The sequence below is a fragment of the Pieris napi genome, chromosome 22 (assembly GCF_905475465.1).
Source record: "Pieris napi chromosome 22, ilPieNapi1.2, whole genome shotgun sequence".
NCBI classification, from domain to species: Eukaryota; Metazoa; Arthropoda; class Insecta; order Lepidoptera; family Pieridae; genus Pieris; species Pieris napi.
Window position 1 is genome coordinate 8,785,694 of NC_062255.1, and position 23,389 is coordinate 8,809,082.

At 33.8% G+C, this 23,389-nt stretch overlaps 1 protein-coding gene across 4 annotated transcripts in view; it reads left to right on the top strand.

Annotated features, from left to right (window-relative positions):
- The window catches only part of LOC125060686 (atypical protein kinase C), a 208,098-nt gene that overhangs the window by 105,989 nt on the left and 78,720 nt on the right, over positions 1-23,389 (top strand). The window lies entirely within an intron of this gene.

A 23,389-nucleotide genomic window follows, 5' to 3' on the forward strand; every position in this document is an offset into this window, starting at 1 on the left:
GCTTAGTTTTGGTTATCACGTAATTCTAAATGACCCGCTCTAAAACAGTAGCAATAAACTTCGTCCATAAACTAATATTTTTCCAAGCTATTGTATGGTTTGTTCTCAAAAAGCAACCGTTGCCTTTTGAGAATAATGTTATGACCAGGATACAGAGATTCGCAATATATATTTTTATATATAGTCAAAGTCAAATCATTTATTTCAATTAGACCATCTAAAATGGCACTTTTGAACGTCAAAAAAAATATATAAAGAAGATTCTAGTTGCCCCTTCCAAAAGGTAGTTTCGTGTGGAGAAGAATGGGCAAGAAACTCCACACTTACTCTTTTAAAATAGGTTTACAATATTTTGTTACATTTGTTAAATAATTATATGTGAAGACATATATAAATTACGCGTTACATTGTTTGTCCGCTATGGACTCCTAATCTACTTAACCAATTTCAATCAAATTTGCACATCGTGTGCAGTTTGATCTAACTTAAAAGATAGGATAATTTACATCTTAATTTATACCCGCATTATTTTTTTATTGTAAATTATTTGTTTATTATTTGACAGTCACAATAATAACAGATTGCGCTGTGTTGAAAGTACCTACCAACGTTTCACACAAGCTACAATTTAATGGCATAACCACCAAAAAAGCATGCTCCCCATGACTGGTGTTCTCCTACCGTTTCCCTTTAATAGTTTACTACTATGTAATATAACAAAAATTTAGCCACAGCAACGCTTGGCCGGGTGTGCTGGTATATATACGTATAAAGTTTAATCTGACTGTCACAATACACTTACCTTCAATGGATACGCCATGACTTTATAACATTTTTCAGTTTCTATTAAAAAATATATGAACAACAAAATATATGAGCATCAATTGTTTTCCGAGAGTGAATGGAAGGCATAATTACATTCGCTCTTAAACGTTTTCATTCATTCGTTCATATCTGCGAGTGCAACTCGTACTCATTCATACGCTTTTATATTTGTTTTTAATATTGAAAAAACTTAGGCTGGCGCGAGTTCTTGATAACATCAAAACATCGTTGGTATGGAAATAGTTTTCCACAAATGTGAATTCTCGGGGCATTTTAACAGGTTTTTCTGAATGTAAAACTATTTCTGTTTCGTAAAGAAAATGTACGTTGTAACAAATCGAACGCGGTCGAATTTTCGAGCTTTATTTTCGAAGTTTAAAATAAGAACGTTTTCCGAAAGTTTACTCAATGCACATGTTTGATTTGGAGTAGAATATTACGATAAATAGAATATACACATCACGTAGTTTCAGACGTTCTTCAGATATTCCGTCGACGTTTCTCTTCATTTAATAAAGTTGGAAAATAATGAAAAGCTTCAACTTGGATTCATAGCAATAAAGAGCTTTCGACTTTCTACGTGCCAAAATATGAAATGGAAATCGACTTAAATAATGCAGACAATAACTCAGGTGTAATCGGGAATGCTTCGCCATTCGAAACCCGACCAATATTTTAAAGCTATGAAATATATTCAGATACCAATCTCGAGATAGCTTTGCAACAAGTTCTGAAACTCGCTGATCGAATTTGCACCTTAAAATGATGATATTAAATATCAAAATAAATTAGCGGTTTTGCCCCAAACATGGCTATCAACTGAATTTCAACTTTCAGGAGAGGCTTTTCAATTTACATTTGAATAGGGGTTCCCGGGGTCAATCGAATTGACATTTTATTAACGGAAATAGAAATTACTTTTCAAATTGTTATTATCATTAGGTTTTGTGTATCTCTTGTAACTGGAATTTAGTTTAATTAAAAATGATTACTGGCTAATTATAGACGAAACGGAAACAATTTGACACGCTTTGAAATGATTTTAATAAACTCTTGTTTCTCTAAAGCATATTTAACCTTAGGTATTAATACTTGTAGCGTATGCAACATAGACACAGACATGATGATATTTTAAGACCAGTTTTTATTTTATCTAATTGATTAATTAGAAATCTAATATATATAATAGCAATAACATCACTAATAATACTTAACATAAAAACGATTCCTTATTATCTGATATCCAGTCTCTTAATCATTTTATTTCCTCCAATATAATATGAGCCCAAATCCAATTTGCTGCTGACATCAACATAATGCTGGATTGAGCCCATTTTGGTAAAAATTATCGTGTTTTTGGATTTTTTTATATATATGTTACTGTAAAAGTTCGAACTACGGTTAATCTTAAGATTTAAGTGTAAGTCTTAGGATTTACCGACGTGAGTTGGTAAATGTAAGTATTTCTGAAAATACAACGATTTTTTGGAGCTTTTACCATTCGAATTCAGTATATGCTAGGTTTTACCACTGTCAGCTGGTAGATGTTGGTTTTAGGAATAAAACAATGAGTAATTCTTAATTATTAACTTTAATGTACTATTAGACGAAACAGGTATATAGTATTATAAAATTGATTAAGTATGCACTTCAAAAGTGCATACTTAATCAAGTGAGTTCCCAACTCTCAGAAGCTCAACACGGGTTTCGGTCTACGAGGAGTACCACTAGCAACCTCTTAAATTATATGGCTAATATTAGCCCAGTAGTGGACAGTGGAAAGCAGGTGGACGCTGCCTATTTCGATATTAAAAAAGCGTTTGATTTGGTCGATAACGACGTGCTTTTGCAGAAGCTTGCACAGGTAGGATTCACTCCACACTTATTGAACTTCATGGCTAGCTTTATGGAAGATCGAACGCAATACGTGGAATACGCTGGGTGTAGGTCAGAGGCTTACTTTACGAGATCAGGCGTGACACAGGGCAGTAATTTGGGACCGATGGAATTTATGATAATGCTGAATGACCTACCAAAAGTTGTCAAGAATGCAAAGTGCTTGCTCTTCGCTGATGATATCAAACTTTACATGCCCATAGAAAGTACAGACGACTGTATGCGGCTGCAGGAAGACATTGATCGAGTGGTAAATTGGAGCAGGAGAAATAGATTAGAGTTTAATTTGGCGAAATGCAAAGTCATATCTTTCTCGAGAGCACGATTTCCCACTCGATACAATTATACTATTAGTGGTCTAACGTTGGCTAGAGTATTGGAGGTTAAAGATCTAGGAATATATTTTAATGCCAATCTTGGGTTTGCGCAACACGTCGATAAAACATGCAAAAAGGCATACAGAAATTTGGGGTTCATATTGCGAATAGCTTGTGGCTTCACAAATATTAGTGCGATTAGAATTTTATACAATGCGTTAGTCAGAAGTCACTTGGAGTGCAATGCAATGGTGTGGGCCCCATATGAGGCTAAATACAGTCTCATGCTAGAGCGAATACAGAATAAATTCACCCGGTAAATCTACAAGAGACTGTACGGAGTGTATCCTTTGTATCCACTTATGTACCCGACCCTGTTTGTTCTGGGTATGGTGGGATATGACCAGCTACGCCTCAGAAGAGAGCTAGCCTTGTCGGTGTATATATTTAAGATACTTACGGGTCGGGTTCATAATCCGGATATAATGGAGAGACTGAGTCTACGGGTACCAAGTAGAAACCTGAGGCGGAAGTCTCAACTTTTGGATGTACCGCGCGCACATTCCAACTTGGTTAGCGAAGCACCACTCACGCGAGCAATACACATAATAAATAAGATTTCTATTAAGGTAGACTTATTTGTTTGTACACTGGCTGAGTTCACAAGAGTTGCTTCCTATACTATTAGTTATAAGATTTAGGTACATAAATATATTTCTGTTAATGTTTTGTATTTAGGTTAATTGGTGTGGGTAAAATATTGTGTCGTTCTATCGAATTAGTTATTACTGTAAAGATAGAATAATTATATGGAATAAATAAATAAATAAATAAATAAATAAATAAATAAAGGTATCATATGATAGTAATAAGTACAAACTAATACCAACATATTTAAATTATTTTGAAAACACACATAACGTATGTCTCTGAATATCTCAATCTCTATCATATCTATCTAACTGAATCAGTAGTTCTCTATTTGGAATTTAACAACGAAATACAAACATAATGCTTACATAAGCTAGTCTAACTTAATAATTATTTTTGATTTTCAACATTTACCGTGCCATTAATGTAAATCCTAAGATTCACCAACGGAATGGTGGTAAGAGTTCGAATAGCAAACCTTTTGGGACATTTACCATTAGGAATTGGTAGATCTTAGGTTTTACTGGAATGTCTTAGGATTTACTGCAGTTCGAGCTTTTACAGTAACACAGTATACATTTCAGTCAAAAATATTTAACATTCATCATGAGTATTTTCACATAAACACCGATTAAAGACAAGCACATAATTCATATTTGCAAATACGTTTCTAAATGTCAATACAAATTGCAAAAACTAGCTATTACAATTACAGTCCAACCTAAATGGAGTACAACGTAAAATATACCAACGACCTATTTGCAGAAATTAATTCAATTGAAGCAACCATTTATTAAGGTCAAACGGGAGTCGTGTACTGGTAAACAAGATATTTGTTTTGTTTTTTTGTTTGCTTAGTTATATCAGATGAAATATCGTTGAACTATATACAATTATTAAATTATTTCTTCGTTGCTTGGTGTAGTTGGTTAAATGAATTCAGAATAGATTACGTCTGGATCTCAATGACACCAATTTGACATCCAACTTATATTGTTATACGAGCAGTGCAGGCTTAGTAGCTTCAGCGTGCGGCTCTTATGCCTGAGGTCGTAGGTTCGATCCCCGGCTGTGCACCTGTGGACTTTTTGTCTATGTGTGCATTTAACATTCGCTCGAATGGTGAAGAAAAACATCGTGAGTAAACCGGCTTTAGACCGAAAAATCCGACAGCGTTTGTCAGGCACAGGAGGCTGATCACCTACTTGCCTATTAGATTGACATGTGATCGTGAAAAAGATACAGAAATCTGAGACCCGGACCTAAAAAGCTTGTAGCGCCAATGATTTATTTTATTCTACAATAGTTTTTCGTTATAAACTGCTTAATACGTCCTTAATGCGATAAAAATGTCTGTTATGGATTAACATTGGGATATTCTAGAAACGAACGAGAGTGGTAATAAAAAACGCATTAGCAACGGTCGTAGCACTGACTGACAATCAACGGAATACAATTGAGGAGAGGTCTGTTTTACCCCGATTTCCTCAGACAGTGTTTAGTCTTATAGAAAAAGCATCTTAAATAGATAGACTGTCGTTGCTGGTGTATGAAAAAGAGACGTTGTGAGTTTTAGTCAAATGTGAAAGAGAGTCAAATCATACAGAAATTATATATTGAACATAACCGTAGGAGGAGTCGTGAAGTTTCTCTATTTAATCAGGAAAATAACATACAGCAAAAATGTAAGTCTTTCCTCAAATTTTGGAGTATAGATCGGAAAAGCGAACAGTTTCTATGGGGTAGCTTAGAAAAATGTTCCATATGTTGGTATCTAGCTACTAAACAGACGAAGTTCGCAGGGGCATCTGGTTCTATAATGTTTTTTTTTAAATCTTATATAAACGACATACAAAGCTCCAGTATTTCATACGAAAATCTTATTGAATAAAGGAATTAGATTCTTATTATTATTACAATGTAAGTTAAGAGTGTAATCAAATGAGCTTTAAAGTTTAAATTTTAAGATTCAAATAAGATATTTATTTCCAACCCATAATACAGTATTTACAATATTCTTAACCTAAAGATTAACGTTAAAACATTTAAATTGGCTCCTAGTGAATACCGGTGACCCCAGAGCTAAAGGTAGGTGCTGCTAGGGTTAAAGGTACACTGCCACAGGGACAAAACATTTTAAATTCTAACAAATTTTCTATTTATTAATAATTATATAGTATTATTATTATGTAGAAGAATTTTGTGAATGTAAAATAGTTTTCGATTTGTTGACGAACATATTTACGAAACTAAGCATACGTACGAAACCAATATCATACCTAAATACTCACAAACATACAGGTCAAACAAATAACCCCTTTGTAGTAAGTAAAGAATTAATCGACTCACAACACAGTGAAGATTTTTCACAATTAACGAAAAACGATTAGAAGGGGCAATCCTCTACGAGTAGAATTTATGCCTTCCAAAGTACACCTTATTTGTACGGTACTTATCTGTTTTAGCGTAGTTTGACTTAATTACATTGGAAGTCCAATTTCCTGAACTGAAAATAGTTCAATGAAACGGTTTAGATGTGTCAAGTTTTTCATGAATGAATTGGATTGATATTTAAATAGATTTACTAGCTGATGCCCGCGAATTCGTCTGCGCAGGATTAAAATATTTGTTTTAATGATGTAGCGTGAAAGACATATTTATTATTTATCTACTTTTAATACCAACAGCGATAAAAGTATCTATTTTCATTTTGGAATTAATTTATTACTACCAAATGTGCATTTGAAATACATTATCAATTTTTATTGTAGTTATGCTTCACTATTCTGGCTATAATGGCTTACACATAAGATTTAGATATATACTGTGGCGGGCTTTTTTGTTGGACTATTTAAGATTAACATTTCCATCATACCTTACATATGTGTAACTCTATTAATCTCTAATTGTGTTTCCACCACACCAAATTATTTTCTATTTAAGATCATGTATGTAATAAATAAATAAACGAAGTTGATGAATTTGATTTTAGAACATTTTCAAATTATTATCAATCACGATTTAATGTTTTTCCAAAAATAAATTCTGTTAAAAATAATGTATATTTTAATTTAATAATACAAATATCATCGTGTAATTGTAGACATATACTGCACGTATTCATAGTTGGTATAACAATAAACCTGTCATTTTTCTCTTTCACTTCATATATTCGATATTCTACTCTTGGTAGGGGAGCCCAAGAGGGGATTTCGGGATTTACTAAAGCGCGGCAGATTAATATATAGGGGGATACCTTGTACCCGGTTAAGTACCTCCACAAAATATGAGGCCCATATATAAAGCCGCACGTGAAGGAGACAGGATCAGTTTAGTAAAAAAAAATTGACCATCAGAAATTCCCGAGCGCGTCAGATTAAGGTAGGGTGAGTTAATTACATCCTAAAAAGTGTATATTCCACTAATCTGACAATTTGAGAGTGACGGAAAAAAAGGGGAGGGCAACAAAGTTGTAAAAAAAAAACGTCATCTCGACATTCTCGAGCGTAGCTAATTTTTTTTTTATTTTGAAGGAAATAATTCAAGAATAATGAAAAATATATAATCTGACGATTTCCGCAAGCCGAAATAACAAAAATTCGTCGATAAAGTTAAATGCGTGCAGCTGCGTGATGCCTACATTTCCTTAAACCGATCGGAATCTACTAAACGGCGTTCTAAATATTTCCCTCAAAATTACATTTCCTGTGAATTTGAACCGATTCGGACCGATAGATTTTGAGAAATTTTGAAAAATCTTAAAAAAATAAGAAATATTTTTTTTTAAAGTGGTTTCTTTATCGATCAACTTCAAAAACTAATCCGCCTTTGAGCTTGAAAAACCACGTCGATCGCCACCAAGCTGGTCAAAAGCGGTTGATTCGTTCGAGAGATATCGTACACGAAAGAAACCCGAAAAAGTGTTTTTTCGGGATTACTCCGAAATTTGTGGTTCGATCAATTAAAATTGCAAAATTATTTATGAGGATGATAAAACTGCGTCGAATGCCGCCAACCGCGTGAAAATTGCTTGATCCATTCAAAAGTTATTGCGGTTTGAAAATTCCAAAAATAGTGTTCTATGAAACTTCTATCAGACTTTCGAGCTGGGAGAGCTCAAATGCATAGAAATGTTATTTCTTTCAACTCAGCGAGCTCAAAATATCAATTTTAAGCGCCCAGGAATGGAATTAGCTGGAAGTTGCAGGGATGGCCCTTTAGGTGAACCGTTTTTCTATTTTTTTTTTGGCAGATCAGGCGAATCCCTCTAGATAATCGTCAGATTATGAGACAGTACGTTTAGAACATTAAGATGAACCACATATATCTTAATCTGACGCGCTTGAGTATTTCAAAATTGTGATTTTTTTTTGCAAATTAAGAAAATGGCTGTGGGTTTGCGTCCCATCGAAATCGTCAGATTAGTGAATGAGAGCTTTTTTTTGGTGCACTTAACACTCCCTTAGAAAATCTGACGCGCTCGATAATTTTTTTTTTTTTTTAATTTTCAACCCTTAAATACAACCACCCGCATCATGCAAACGATCAGATTAACATACGTACATTATTAAAAATACGTAGGGCATAGATGCTATCAATATCTGACGCGCTCGAGGATGTCCATGCAACAGTTTTTTTTTACATATTTAACTATCTATAGCCGCTTCCCCCACCGATGAAAAGGAATTTATCATATAACATTTTTTTCTTCTTTTTATCTAAGCTTTGCATCCCAATAGGTCTCTACGACGCTCGAGTAAATCCCCATTTAGCATCGTGGGCTCCCCTACCATCTTGACCGAGTGAAGTATATTGTCTAACATTCTTGTATAAGCTCAGTGAAGCGTTCTCATATCTAGCCTGTTTGCTTTTCTTAGCCACTCCATAATCGAATTGCGAAAATTCCTGATGCAATGTTTTATTAAATTTTATCTTGCAGTTTTATAACTTATCGACACACAATAATTTTTCATTTAAGCTTTAAAATATTAATATTGGATACTCAATATTTCAAATCATTTATTCATTTAGGAAACACAATGCTTCTAATTTTATATTTACTGCCAGTTCTTAAATTATGGGCGTAGAACGGACGAGAAGAACTGACAATAAACTCTCCACCACTCTTTTTAATCGCCAAGTTTTTTGTTTTACACAATGTTTGTAAATTGCTGCAACCATTACACCATGTTCCACAAGACATCTTAAGTAATTAATAGTTAATTAATAATAAAAAAAATGAAAGATTTGTCCTCTATCAGCAGTAGGAATGGTGAAATAGGATCACGCTCTTTCTCGTGGGAACAACACGCATACTCCCTCCTTTATAATAGAATAAATCAATTTAATTTGATGGAGTATTTTTGTTAAAATAGGGCAGGCTGTTTCGTTTTTATCAATAAGGGGTTATTAAAAATATTCACTACAATTAAGAGAATTGCCATCGTATTTTGTTTCAGGTTTTTGACCTATTACATAAAATATAATATATATATTCATGTATAATAGGTATCAACCGTACACTACACAAAATAGTCTGTGATGATATATAGGTTTGATAAGTGGCTTTGCATGTTTCCGATGCAAGGGTCTCCACGACTCGACTCCAATAAGAGATTGGCTTAAGCATTGTTCAAAAAATTTCTACTGAATTTTATGCTTTTAATAAAGTATTTTATCGGATTAACGTGCAATCTTTAATTTTACGACTAGGAAATTTTCAGATAAAAATTGAATGCTGATTGTAATATACTTAAAATTATAAATAAAATTTGTTCTCATTACACTACAACTTCATTTAACTAACATAACAAGAAAATAGTTAGTTTTGGTTATTATTGTTATTGTTATTTTATTTTTAGTTTAATTAAAATGTTTGTTTTAATTATTATTTTATATTTATTTTGTGGATGTTAGTTTAATTCATAGATTGCTTATGTTCTAATTCAATTGATGTGTATGTGTGTTAAATTTGTGATGTCATATTTTCTTGTGTTTTTTTCGGCATACACATTGTTTTAAAATGAATATATAAATAAATAAATTGTTTTCACAAATGGACATTTAAAAAATTAAAGGACTCCTATTATAATGACATAAATCTTCAGTCGCGCTCTTAATTTCTGAAGGTCATGTTAAACTTGCTGCACTATTTCCTTCACTCCACCCTGTCTTCGGCATATGACCTAGTCCTTCACTCTGCCTGTCACAATAAGTTTTTCTAAATTGTCTGGATCAGCCCTGCGATTCTGTAACTCACTTTTCGAACTCACACAGCGATTTTCGCATCGGCAGTCGCTCTCAAATCAGTCGTGAAGCAGTCATTTTATGATTTGGCATTCTGATAAACAATAAACTACAAGCTCCCACCTTTTCAGCCACCACACCTTTCCACCAAAAGTGAGTTACAGAATCGCAGGGTTGTACCTGTATCCAAAAAAAAGCTCCGGATTTATTTCGTAACAAAATGTCAAAAGACGAGTCCCTTTCTTAGTATGATATACATAAAGATTTAGTTTTTAGTCTAATACATACTGATTGAGTGTTTGTTTATGGTATTAACAAATCACTGATAATACCAGCCTTTACCTCTATATTGTAATAACCTATATCTAACCTGTTAATTGAAGCCACACCTTTATCCGCTTTCGAATCTCTAATAATACGCCTACAGATAACTTGATATCCATGTGGTCCAAGTTATGTGAACAAGAATACTATACATATACTATATAGCGACCAGCAGTATCGCAGAAGAACAAAACAGTTCTTGAAATAGTTTAATATCTGGAATAAAAAATTAACGTGATTTTATGAGTTGAATTAATTATAACAATTCTCAGTCACACTAAATTAATGACTTAGCAATTTAATGGTGATAAATGTAAATTTAGAATCAATTTAACATCTTTTCTGTTGACGTTCATTAGTATACTTGGTTACCTATATGAATAAATATTTTGAGTTTCAGTTTACAGTATCATTATCATCAAATAATAAAAAATGGTTAGTATTAAAATAAAATTTCCCGACAGTCGCTATCTGTTCATACTTGGTTCAATGGAGCTATTCAAGTTTACATATCGCGCCTAATGGCCGGGTAATTTGTTACACAAATCGCAGGTGTACCGTCCGGTCGGTTGATATGCATAACTAGATCATCTTGATGGACATTATTATCATAATACATCACACACATATACTATAGCTTCGTTAATCTTACCGTTTACTCTCGAAGATCCGGCTCGAAGGACCAAAATTATTTTCTGGCGTTTCTAGTGTCTAATTTTAAATGGTGACGATAGTCGTGTGGACTCAGTTTCTGCACTCAGACGCCTATTTGGCCTGTTGTGCGTAAAACCAGCCTAGATCCTTCCTGTCGGAAAGTTTCCTGGGAACTTCGCAGGCTTCACGGAGCGATCTCACTGCACCGAGGATTAATGTTATCATGGTTATCATTATCCGTCAATATTTTGCGCCATTTTTCTTCATGCTAAGAATAAGAAAATTAGACAAGCAAAGAAACACAGACATAAGAGCTAGAACAGGTCTGATAGACATTCTCACTAAGATATACCAAATGAAATGGAGATGGACGGGTCATATGCTACGGAGCCCCATGAAATATGGAGAAAAAAAACTGTATATAGCTAGGTATTAATGCACATCAGAAATTATTAGTTTGCAAGCTTTATTACTACTGTTTCCAATGCTTCTTGAAGCTCTCTGAAATCGTCTGAGTATTCTGCTGATGTTGACATATAAAATTCATATAAGCTCGTGTAAAAGAAAATTGTGTATTAAATACATTTCAGTCCAATCAAACGGCGGATCCCGTCGGGTAAAAATTGCTTCTGATTAAATTTTTTCGTATAATTTATCTCCAATTTGGGCGCCTCGTGTGACTTTGGATTTGATCGCGGGCGTAATGCGATTATCTCGAATTGTGTCAAATTTTGTTCAGCTACCTATAGATGTGATTTAAAAAAATAGAATGTATAAATTACGCATTTTTTCCTATAGAACACGGGGCTCATCTAAAAACTGTGTACGTTGCCGGCCTTTTCAGTACATTGTACCAATGTACATTTGTGTTTGTCTCTTTCGAGTCTGTCCGTATGGTCGGATACTTCTCATACTTCTATGGACAGCTGGTGGTGTACCACAAAGTGGTTAAAATAGTGCCTTATAAAACGCTATGTTATAGAAATACCGACGTCGAGGTGGAATTACAATAACTATTTTTGGTAATTATTATTTTTAAAAATTTTACGTAGTAAACGGAGTAAAATTTCAAAATGAAGTCTAATTTTAATTTATGTATAGGTCAGAATCGACAAGGCCTAGTTTGAGAAATAACTTCGACAAACCACTGCAGAAATGCATACGTCCATTCGGAATTTATGGCGTTATTTCGCCAAATATCCAACTCAGATGGCGTTGGCAAGAGATTTATAAGTACGTCGAAGTATTTTTGCGAATACAACTAAGCCTTTAAAAGTTGGCTGTATGAAGTCGTTTCCATAGAATAGTAATTTTCCGAGAACACAACAAATTAAAATAAAAGAGTTTGAGGCGGTATGTAAAAAAAAGAGTAAAAAAGCAAGAGAATACAAATTGATCCATTAATCGAATTATGTAAAATTTACTAATGATTTCCATCATTCTTGTTTAAAAATAAAACCTAGGTCTAACCTAAAAGTTAGGTCACAGAAAAGATGACCGAGGGGAAAGTGGAATGAGGCGTAAAAATATGGAAATACCATTCACCGTTACTCCCGTCTCTTCGCTTGTCTCCGTGGGAGAAGACCGCCTCGTGGCCTCGCCGGCGGTTGCAAGTCTTCTCTGCAGCGCAGGATTATGTAGAATGTTTCCTTCCTGTACTTGAGCATGGCCCTTCCTGCAAAAAGAAAAAAATAAAATAATCTAAATATGTTTTTTTTATATAAAAGAAATAAAGCCTATGTGACTCAAAGATAGTATGTGTATGGTGTATAGTATGATGAAAAATTGTGGAAATAATATATAACAAAAACACAAATATACCAAAGAATACATACAAGAAGGTTCAATTATTTACGAAAGGAAATTATAATAAAAAATATTGAATATACGTAATACCTAATCGGGTGTGTTGTGTGATCAAAATCAAATTAAAAATCATTTATTCATTTTGGTAACACAATGTACACTTATGAACGTCAAAAAAGAAATATACATAAAATGCTTCTAATTTTACATTTACTGCCAGTTCTCAAATCAAGGGCATAGAACGGAAGAGAAGAACTGGCAATAAACTCTTCGCCACTCTTTTAATCCCCAAGTCTTTTGTTTTACACAATGTTTGTAAGGAGCTGTATCCATTTCACCATGTTCCACGTGACATCTTAAGTAATTAATAGTATAGTGAGGGTATGTGTGTGTGGTGTGCTCGTGATGGACTTTAGCCCTATTGATATTCTTAATAATCATTCTGAGCATATTCCGCGAAAGATTGTTCGTTGTAGACCTACTAATCTTTTTATATTAGTATAGATAAAAACACCTTGCGATTGTAAGTTACGACTTTGGAACATAAAATGTAAAGCAGAACTTTTTAATTACGCTCAGGTTTTTATTACTTAGGCCCTAAATTACGCTTTCATTCTCAACTTTGCTTTTAAGCGAGGATTTGAGCGTGCCTAATTTAAACACTGTCTGAATGTTTTACATTGTGTTCTAATTTCCGTAGTCACATGCATTTAGAACACGCAATATAAACTTAATTCCAATGCAAAATTGCCATTGTCAAATCAAAATTTACTTAATTTACTTATGAACGTTATTATTAAAAACAAAAGACGAGCTAATCAATTATTATATATTAATGGCTTATATTCGTAAATAATGTTAATTATATGAGATGTTTAACGCTCTAACGAACAAGTTGTTCTTAAAAGGCCGGCAACGCACTCGCGAGCCCTCATTGAGAGTGCGCCTCCTGCCCGTTTGCCCCCTGTTCTATAAAAAAATAAAAATGAATCCCTCGCTTTTCACAAACCGGTCTCAAATATAACCAGTGCAGATTTTTGGTCACCCGTGGACAATGCCGAGTTAGAATGGCTCCTCGTATTCAAACCTGGAATTAATTAATGTCCGTCACAGCCATTTTTCTATTTAATAAATTAATCTAAAGCTATAAATATCTGATCAATAAATACGTAATACTAGTACTATCTGATCAGTTAATACCTGATCAATAAATACGCTTAAATTCACCCATAAGAAGTACGTATAACGTGAAATAAAATTCAAGAATATATTTCAGAACACTCGTTACGATCGTTGTGAAAATCCACTTTATTTAAAGTTTTTTTCAACTCGGGTCAAGGCCTGTCTCTATAGCGGTTATGTAAGTCTATGAATGCTCTCTTAGTGCACTTATTATGATTTAAATAGGAGACGAAAGAGTTAAGGATTTTTTGAGTGTGTAAAGCTATTCATTTTGAATTGAGCTTTCATATGAGTACTTGTATTGAATGTATAAAATGATCTCGTAAAAAGGTTTTACCGTATTTTTAAGTAAGTTGTAACTCAACATGGATACGTAAATGTAGTGGATAACCCAGGTGACAGTGCGACAGTGGGGGTTTTCTCACATATGGACTTATGGACTGGACTGGAACCTCTTAACTGGACTGATTTACTGTAGAACATATACAATTCATAAGTCCAATCAAGCGAATACCTATTAAAATTACTGCTGATTAAATTTTTTCGTATATTTTGTGACTGTAGAGTAACTTATAGAGAGCTATTAGAGAGCAGTGTTGGCCTAGTGGCTTCAGCGTGCGACTCTCATCCCTGAGGTCGTAGGTTAGATCCCCGGCTTTTCACCAATGGACTCTCTTTCTATGCGCGCATTTAACATTCGCTCGAATGGTGAAAGAAAACATCGTAAGGAAACCGTCTTGTCTTAGATCCAAAAAAAAAGTCGACGGCGTGTGTCAGCACAGGAGGCTGATAACCTACTTGCCTATTAGATAACATTTTTTTTATCATGAAACCGATTTAGAAATCTAAGGCCCAGACCGAAAGCGAAAGATTGTAGCGCCACAGATTTTTTTTTTAATTTTTTTTTTTGTAACTTAACCCGGTAATAAATTTATTGGGTAATTCAGACAGTGATACAGAAGGATTGTGTTTCACTTATAGACTGGGCTGGCATCTCTTATCGGAACTGATATTAACTCACTAGCGAACTTTCTGGTATTATGGGTTCAAGCCACAGAAGGGAAAAACCGGGGCTTGTAAAGGGTTTTAACGGAACCCTTAATGAATTAATGAATTCCTTATCTATTTAGACATAGAAATAACATTTATTAGTAACAAAAACACACACACATAAACACACAAATAACTATAATCAAAGAAAAAATTAAATGAGAGATATCAAAAACAAAACAAAAAGTAATCCCCTTGACCATTCCGTTCGTTTCAAGTTTGTAATGCGTGTATGCTGAGGTTGTAATTGCATTCTCCTCAGCATCATGCTGAGGAGCAGAATGTTCCACAGCGCTGGTCATTCTGCCAGAGACCACAGCGACTCAGTGGCAAAAAAAGAAAGAAAAGCAATTTAATAAATACTTCGTAGAGAATTTGTTTGCTTATAACGCAAACAGGCTAATCTTATATAAAAATTTAACACTCCGTTCAACGCTAGAAATATTAAAGTGTTATTGCGAACAGTAACAATATCCGTACAAAACATAATAGCGCATTGTTTAAATGACAAATGTAGCAATTAAGCGTATTTTTCACAAGAAAAGCGACGGAACATCCATCAGCCGGCGAAATTTCATCTCCATATCTGGCGAAACGTATAAAGAATCTAGGTCAGACGGACAGAACGAATTTATAAGGGCAGTGCCACAGTTTACCAACAACATATAGTAAAAATATTTTAAAGATATATAAAATATAGTGGAACAGAAATTAATTTGTATTTATAAAAATGTTAAAACAGCCAGGCTATAAAAGGATGATCTTATTAAAACTGTAGATGGTTTGCTTATATATATATATATATATATATATAATTACAAAAGAGTCATATGATTCGCATTTTTGACACATATTGCGTAATTTAATTTTAGCTTTAAAATTATGCAAGTAAAGAATATATATACTGTGGATATAAAAATGCATCTTTCGGAAAGCCCGTAGACAAAGGTTATAACCTACTTTTATATTTCTGCCTTTTCATTAACCTCTTTGAATATATTTGAAGTTGTTAAGAATGAAACACTCAAAACAAGTGAATTAAATTTTTTAACCTTTTTTAAAAGTTTTTTTTTTACCGTTACATTATACATTTATCTTCTTCTTTTGGTGCCTCTCCATTACTGGTTGGGCGGCAGTGCCGTGATGCTGTTGTCTTGTGCTTGCTGTAGTCGCAATACCGGTCCACTCCCTAACATAATGCAGCTATGAATTTTTCCTTCTTTTCCAGTACGCTTTTATCCTGGATTTTACCCATTATAAATAATTGAAGGAGATAGTTACGGCCATGATGCAACACGAGGCCTACATACATACGTTTATCTTTTATGTAATTAAGTGAAAGGCGAGAATCATAATATTTTAAAATATAATAGTCTATACATACCATGTTATTTTTAATTAAATAGAACTGAATGTCGTTGTTTTTATAGTAAACGCACGCACATCGGGGATTCAAATCGATCTAAATTAATGTATAGCGTCCCTTTGTTTATTTTCATTTGAGTTTATTTAAGGCGGTACAATGCCAATTTATATATAAGTACTCTTTTGTCTCTTTCTATCCAATCGTATTTTCCCTGAGAGAAAAAGAGATATGCAGTGAGAGGAGCCTAGGCCCAAGGCCTGCAGGCGTAGAGTTAGGCATTGAAAATTCAATCAAAATACAGCTATTAAATACTCCCTACACAGTTAAAGATCTTCAGCATGATCGCTCATCATACAAGCTGTCAAGCTCATACGATAACAGACGCTTTCTAAAATTAACTTAGTTTTTTGTATATACGAGCTGATCGAAGCGAATTCAGACCAAAACGGCCTTTCGACAAAAAGTTTTTTGTAGCCTTCGTTTTATCTGTGGCAAGTTCTGACCTTCGGCGAAGCATCCTTTGGGTCGATGCCAAAAACATGACAATAGATTCTGAAAGAGAATAATGATATTGAATAGTGATAGGAAATACGATAAAATATTTTTAGGAAAATTCACGTGTATAGAAACGGAAACCATATAAATTGGTTTATGTATTGTCTGCTATGTATTATGAGGCAACATACATAGTCATCATGGACTTAGTTTAATAGGTATTAGTTGTTGTTTCATGCTATGTGTGTCTATGGTTCAACAAAACTTATCCAAAAATGCTTAGCTGCGACGAGGTGTTTAAGTCTCAAATTATCAGGTAATGACTATATATAATATAGTCCACGTATTTTTATTGCTGTGGCTTTAGCGTGCGACTCTCATCCCTGAAGTCGTAGGTTCGATTCCAGGCTGTGCATCAATCGACTTTCTTTCTATGTGCGCATTTAACATTCACTCGAACGGTGAAGGAAAACATCGTGAGGTAACCGGCTTGCCTAAGACTCAAAAAGTCGACGGTGTGCGTCAGGCACAGCAGGCTGATCACCTACTTGCCTATTAGATTATGATCATGAAACAGATACAGAAATCTGATGCCCAGACCTAAAAAGTAGCTGTAGTATATTTTGTCTTTAGTGTTTAATACTTGTCTTTTTACGTCAATAATATGCGTAATAAGCCAGATAATGCTATCTACAAGTAGACCTGGCAAACATCGTTATGCCATGCATTTCTTGGAAACGTTTTTTAGTTCAATAAAAATAACTATCTACTATAATAAAAAACAGGAGGAACTATATAAAGGATTGTATGTATTTTTGTATACTGTATCATATAAAAATAAAACGTTTTTTCTAAAAAAATTAGGGGTGAAGCCTTAACATTTAGGGAGATGAAAAATAGATCCTATTCTCAGACTTACTGAATATGAATAAAAAAATCATAAGAATCGGTTGAGCCGTTTCGGAGGAGTATGGGAATGAACTTTGTGACACGAGAATTTTATATATTAGATTTAACTAAAGCGAATCATATATATATATATGTATATTCGTTAAGGCTTTGTTTCTCCATAGCATAAATCTCCAACATAAACACGGCATGGCTGGACTTAGGTTATCCTTTGGCTCGTCGCCAAACATTTGACAATAGCGGCTGAATCCCCGCTTTCCTGACATTTATATGCATTAACATTTCTGACAATCGCACTGTGTTCTACATACCATAATAAATAGGTTATTTCTTGTATTGAATTAACATATAATCGGCCTTATTATAAATTGTTGATTGTGGAAGAATTAATAGGTTTCAATTTAGAACATTTACTCAGTTTATATATATTTTTATTATTGTCCCTTTCACTGTTTACATATGTTTTAATTGCTGTGTTCCATTAGTTTTGTCTAAATAATTATGTCTTATGTAAATTTGCACTTCTTGCGCTCACCGTATTTAATTTTTCTTTTTCTCTCAGGCTTGTAAGAGACCGCTGGAAAGCGATAAGGGCGCCAGTTGTTGTCAATTTTATTTTAATTGTACTATATTTCTGTATACTTGCAAAGAAGTGCTAATAAAAAAACACGCGTTCGAAGTTATACTTCTTTGGCGTAACAAGATAAAAATCTTTTTAAAAATTTAAATTTTCGCCGTTTGTAGAAAAAACTACACTAACAATATAAAAAGGACAATAAGAACAAATACATTGAAAATTTTATTATAACGCGTTATCTAGTTAACTAAAGTTTATTTAAATATCACAAAAAACTAAAATGTTGCCGATAGCGAACTTCAGGGTGTCGGTTTTTTGTGATTTTACCCTAACCTGCCAAAAGAAGTATAACTTTAATAAATAAATATTTGACTGAACGTCCCGCTTTACTCACAAACCCAGCTAGCTATGCACACAGAGATAATAATCCTTCTAACTGACGATCTTAGTCGTAAATAAGAATGTACTTGTCACAATTTCGAGTTAATATATAGTATCATCCTTTATATATCTCATACAGTATGCATTCCAACGATCATTAGTCCTGAACAAAGCCGACGCACGCCACTAAAACCATTTGTTATGACAGCGTCCCCCGAGGGTAGAGTCAACGTGCAGTCACGTGCCGATTCTCATCCTTGCCATTGTTCTAACTTGCTCCTCGACTCTCAAAGACCTCTTTGTTGCCAATATAATGCCCGAATGCCTTACAATCCATAAATAACAATTAGATTCTGCTACGGAGACTATGTATTTCTATATCGTAAAGAAGTTCGATTGTCATAAACGGCAAAAAACATTAGTTTCTCTACAGGGATGGAGTCTCTAACGCCCTTGAGAACTGGCAGTAAATGTAAAATTAGAAGCAGTTAATCTATATTTCTTTTTTGACATTACACGTGTACATTATGTTACCTATATGAATAAATGTTTTTTGACTTTTGACTAAATGCTAAAAACAAAAATACTTATACCTAATCAGTAATTTAGAATTACTATTTTTCACGAAAAAGAAAATTATTAGCGTTATTATATGTTGAAGAAAACATAGCTGGTAGACCATTTCGTGGTGTCTTCTGGTACACGAGAGTTGGAGAAGTAAAAAATTTAATAGACCATGGGCACTAAAGCTCAGAAAGAACTATATTTTTTATTTTTTATTGGAACGGAGTTCCTTATCGCGCGTTGTGAAAGGGGGCTAGACGGAATAAATTCTTACGAAAAGTTGTCACGACACTTTTTTGCTATTTGCTATTGTAATACACCGGTTCTCGTCCGATCACCGAAGTTAAGCAACGTCGGGCGAGGTCAGTACTTAGATGGATGACCGCCTGAGAACACCTCCTCTTGTTTTTTTTTTTTCGTCGTGTAAGATTGGTGTCGAGAAAATCTATCATACTGTTATGATACCAATTAACATATAAATTAATCAAAGGAATTTCGTTCCATTCGGGTGTCCCTTGACACCTCTAAAGTTTTTATTATTATCAACTGGCGGCCTTATGGCTTTTGAGCGAACTCTTCCAGCCAACCTCTGTGAGAAAAATAAATAAAAATAAACACTATTGTTATTGAATTCACTATAGTTACAATATAGCGCCAAAATTTCTCTATATATAGTAAAATTAAGAATCAAGAAAAGAGTTGTACCATTTATATGATTGTAATGTTATTTTTAATTTTCAGGTAAGTCAACATGATTACGCTGCATAAGTTTGTGATACCACAAAGCTGTAAGTACCTTGGTTTAATTAAATAATAACGGTTTCAAAGTAAAACTTTGACATAAATATGAGACGCAGAAAGGAAAAATATTACTAGGAAATCTCATTTAATACTAGAAATATTTTCCAATCTTCCTGGAGATAACATTATTAAGTCTTATAAAAGGCAGTTACAAATTACATTAAAAATTGTATTGGATTTTATACGTTTCACATAAGGCCTGCAGCGTCTTAAAGGATTTAGTTTACTATTTGAACTCCTATTTTAGTTTTTATATATGTGTTTGCAAAAAACATTGAAAAATTTGCCACCTGTTGGCAAGAAGGGCTATCAATATATACATACAGATATCTGAGACTCCTGCGCCTAAACAGTTTGATTATTTTTATTACTCATTCTGCTCCTCAGCATAATGCTGAGCCAGGGCCAATTACAACCACAGCACACACGCATAACACACTTAAAACGTACCTTGTTCTTTAAAAAAAAGAAGTGCGTGCGTACAAAGTACACAATATGTCAGAAGTGAAACTTCTTTGTCAAACAAATTTTTAAGTCTTGTTTTTATTTATACAAATCTAAAACTGTTGATTTCCCAGACTTAGAGGTAGGGAAAAAGGAAGATATGTGTATAAGTGACGAAAATTAATACAAATTGTAGATTTAATTTTTTATATTTATTTTTTTGATAATAAAAATACGTGGCATTTTAATTTACAATTCGTCATTTAAGATTTTAATAAATTTTGCTTAAAATAAAAATACTAATATTTCATAAATACTCTTTACTCTCTCCCTTTTCTTCGACAAAGACGCACATCTTCGTGACGTTTTTTAAAGAATTTACCCTCGTGCGCCTAAAGAAGTTTCACTTCAAAAAGGTTTCCGCCAAAATAAATAGTATCAATCTTTCTGAGCCATGGGTTTTTTTTGTGGTGATCAGACTACTCCACACTTCATAGTAATAGCAATATTGTATACTATTATCTAAAGGTGGGTCACCCTAGTATAATTCGTTATTTCGGTTAAAGGATGCTACAGTTTTCAGCACAGTGATCTCATTACAGAATCTCTCAATATTACATAACACGTAGGCGCTGTTCGGCAGCTGGCAGAGCGCCCGACGTATGATTACATTTGAAAATATACATGTTATATAATATGAGTTCTAGTGGTATACTGAAGTGAGATTTAGCGAGAATTCGTGATGACGATGTTTGGGTAACAGATGAATGTAGTTTTTAAAAGACCAGCAAGTATAAAGCCTTAAATGAAATTGAAATGGTAAAGACTTTGGATGGAAAACTAGAGCGATCAGTGAAAACTAGTTCGTGACGCTAAGAGCTCCATCATCAGCGAGGTGAGTATTCAAAATTTTAGGTATTTTAACAAAGCAGGTGGTAGAATATTGCTAGAGTCGCGAGTGCGTTGTTGTCTTTTTAACGGTACGCTCCTTTATTGAATTTTAAAAATATGTATAAAGTGCCGCAGCCAACCAAATGATGGCTATCTATCGCATGAACACATCTTTATCGATTGTGTCTAAAATAGCATAGTTTTCTTTCATTATAATCAGTATATTCGTTGAGGTATCGATAGCAATCGACAGATAGATAGATAGATAGTCAAATATACTGCACCTCTTTTGCGTCGGTATTAAAAATATTTTAATAAGGAGAAGTGAATAGAAAATAATACTTCAGCGGATTCAAAACGTTTAAATAATACAATTTAAATTTTTGAATCTTAAATTACCTCGACTAACCAATGCTGTAAAGCAGGGTACAGTTTTATTTTCAAATATTCCTAAAATTGGGATACCACTAATAGACCACAAGCCCATGAACAAAAAATACCTGTGAAGTGACCCAACCTGAATTACGCTTAGAAGGCTGTTACTATATCTGAAAATAGCTCTGAGCACTATGCCGTCATTTCTGAGCGGTACATGTGAGTACGTGAGTGAATGGACTTTCTCAGGTACAATGGGGAAATTTCGACTAATTATTAATGTACGGCTTTGTTATAAGTGTATAGATGATTAAAAATAAATGTCGAAAAACCTAGTGCCGTACAAAAGTGATGGTGCCGGAAGTCGGTGCAAATTTTAAATTCGACGACAGTTGCAGAAGCAATATAGGTCATTTATTACTGTACGGCATTTGTGTGATTCCTTTTGGACACATATACAGATACTTTACCCGTAAACGCCGTACATATTCCCAGCGGAGCGGTCGAAAGCCAAGGGTCGCAACATATATCTGATTAGCATATAGGTGATGATGATATGAAACAACATAAAATTAAATGATCTTGAGAGTACTTCACAAATAGATAACATTTTCCAGCATGCCGTACATTTTTTGTGGAACACATAGGTGTATGGGGTAAATTACTTTCCTCAGAAAAGAGTCATTTTCCGGTGACTTTTATCTGTACGGCAATAACACAGGTTATTAATACTTTAGACAATCTTCAATAAAAGATAAATGCCGTACACTTTCGATAGTCCGCTACCACCGCCTACCAATACAGGGCGTCCCAAAGTTATGGGAAATGAAGGGAAAGTACCTTAAATATCGTAGATAGGGTATTTTACTAAAAGAAGACTTTATGTTATTTTTAAAAGTTATTAATTCTGCATTCAAAGATTTTTAAAAAATTACTTGCCTCGTCTGGGAATCGAACCGACTTAAATGTAAAAAAAAACACCCCTACTTTTATGATGCCAATCGAAAGAATGGCCAAAAACTAATAACTCTTCTTCAGTAACATAGTATTTTAAAAGAAAGGAACAGCGTGAATATATTTTTTTAATCAAATTAAAAACATTATCTATCGTATTCGGCCTAAAAAAATCCCCTACGAGTCTGTTCCTTTAGAAAAGTTATTAGGTTTTGGCCATTCTTTCGATTGGCATCATAAAAGTAGGGGTGTTTTTTTTTTAATTTAAGCCGGTTCGATTTCCAGACGAGGCAAGTAGTTTTTAAAAAATCTTTGAATGCAGAATTACTAACTTTTAAAAATAACATAAAGTCTTCTTTTAGTAAAATACCCTATCTGCGATATTTAAGGTACTTTCCCTTCATGTCTCATAACTTTGGGACGCCCTGTATTATATTTTTATTTTTGTTAAAAATATTTTTCCTTTACCTCTCTCTGCTGGTACGATAAGGCTGTAAATATACTTTACAGCCTTATGGTAGTATACTCAGATATGTACAGTTATTAATGACCTTAAGGGACACCTCAAACGTCGTCGAAGTTTTTATCAGCTGTAAAGAATAATCTGGAGTAAAATGTACGGGATCTGGTTTTTTTTGTTTATTTATATTTGATACATATAAAATAACAATAATCTTTGAA